At 46.3% G+C, this 2,132-nt stretch overlaps 1 pseudogene; it reads right to left on the bottom strand.

Moving 5' to 3' along the window:
- Positions 1-787: 787 nt before the first annotated feature.
- LOC122738363 lies at positions 788-1,566 on the bottom strand (annotated as a pseudogene).
- Positions 1,567-2,132: the final 566 nt, after the last annotated feature.

A 2,132-nucleotide genomic window follows, 5' to 3' on the forward strand; every position in this document is an offset into this window, starting at 1 on the left:
TTTTATTCTTACTCTAATTTCTTGCAGTAAATTTCCAATGATATATTTTATTTTGGGGGCAGCTAGGTGGTGGAGTGGATAGAGCCTTGGTCCTGGATTCAGGAGGACCTGAGTTCAAATCCAGCCTCAGATACTTGACACTTGCTAGCTGTGTGACCCTGGGCAAGTCACTTAACCCTCATTGCCTCATAAAAAATAAATAAATTAAATAAATAAATAAATAAGAAATATTTTATTTTCTTCATCCACAAGGAATGCATTCATCTACTCCATGAAGCCTGGCACTGAATCAATCAACAAACATTTTCTATGTACCTTGGCACTGTGCTAAGCAGTGGAAATCAAAAAAAATAAAATATAAATAAAAACAACCCTTGATCTCAAGGAGCTTATATTTTATTAGAGAAAACAAAATGTGCATTTAAAAACATATGCAAAATTAGCTTATACATAGCATTCAAAGTAAATACAAGAAAAGTAATAGGTGATTTCATCATCAGTTGGAGAACCAGGAAAGTTTTCTTGCAGAAGATGGTACTTGAGCTATCTCTTAAAGGAAGAGAAGGATTCTATGAGGTACTAATGAGGAGAGAGTGCATTCCAGGCATGGAGGATGGCCAGTGCAAAGGAAGTGGTATGCTAAGAACAGAGACACGGATGGACTGAACACTATGGATGGGGGAGTAGTGATAATGATGAGACTGGAATGACAGGTCAGAGTCAAGTTCAGAAGAGCTTTCTTTTTTCTTTTTCTTTTTTTTTCCACCTCAAACAATCCTTTTATTCATCATCCATCACTGACAAGTCCGCCTCGGGGAGGGGCAGCAGCTGACCAGAGGTCTGGGTTGACAGGTGGCATCCGGAACTTCTCACAGCTGTCATGTCTGGAAGGCTCTTTGGGGCTGGGCTTGATGAAGACGCCCTCCATTATTTTCCAGAAATTGTGCTGGTCGGGACTGGGCATGCCGTGGACCTCCCTCTGACTTCGGATGAGATGCCCGTACTGCTCCCCCATAACCAACAGGTAGATGTGGGTGCTGCGTGCTTCCTCCGGATGCCAGTCGGCCCCACTGCACAGCACCAGCCACACGTCCACTCCGAAGGCACTCACCTCCTAGTTAGAGAGAGGTGAAGAGAAGTGGTGGGTGTGTAGGTTCTTGCCCGTGTTCACATGGGTGAGCCGCATCCCCTGCCCACAGCTCACTGGCACCCCTTCGAGGGCACTCGCCCTCCGCCCCACCTCGAACCCTCCAGTAGCTGTTGGCATCCTCTGAGCCCTCGACCCTGGTCACAGACTGCTGCCCGCTCCCGGAGCCATATTTGACGTCATGCGAGTGCAGTCGGACGCTGTGGCGGGTGTAGCAGCTTCAGCACCGACCCACAGGTCAGGGGCCAGGTCCTGAGCTCGCCCCCAGCTTGGGCCCGAGCCTCCAGCAGCAGCAGCAGCAACACCAGCAGTACCAGCGGCCGTGGCCTCGGCCTCCTCAGAAGAGCTTTAAAAGACACACCAGAATTTATATTTCTTTCTGAAGGCAATAGGGAGCCAATAGAGTTGGGAAGTAGCATGATCAGATTTACATTTGTGTAGTACCTTGGTAACTGTGGAGGATGGATTGGAATAGGGAAAGACTTGAGGCAGGGAAGTCAATTAACAACATTGCAACAGTCCGGAGGAGGCATAATGAGGATTTGAACTAAGGTGTGAGTAGAGAGAAGTCAGATACAAGAGATTCTATCAGAGATTGTTGGCCTTTCAGCTTGAGGTAGTATGTATCCCATTGCTAGACTTCCTTAATCTGTTAGAAAAAACTTTTTATTAAAAAAAAAAAGTTCCTTTCTATCTTTCTTTCTTTTTTTTTTAGTGAGGCAATTGGGGTTAAGTGACTTGCCCAGGGTCACACAGCTAGTAAGTGTTAAGTGTCTGAGGCCAGATTTGAACTCAGGTACTCCTGAAATCCAGGGCCAGTGCTCTCTCCACTGCGCTACCTAGCTGCCCCCTTTCTATCTTTCTTAATGAACCCTTGATCTGTCTTGCCTCTTGTATAGTGGAAGGTTCTTGAAACCACCTGAGGGCCCTGTAAGCACACCTAAGCTGTGCTGATATTCTATTCCACTATCTCCTGGAAACTGAG

The sequence above is a fragment of the Dromiciops gliroides genome, chromosome 2 (genome assembly GCF_019393635.1).
Source record: "Dromiciops gliroides isolate mDroGli1 chromosome 2, mDroGli1.pri, whole genome shotgun sequence".
Classification (NCBI taxonomy): Eukaryota; Metazoa; Chordata; class Mammalia; order Microbiotheria; family Microbiotheriidae; genus Dromiciops; species Dromiciops gliroides.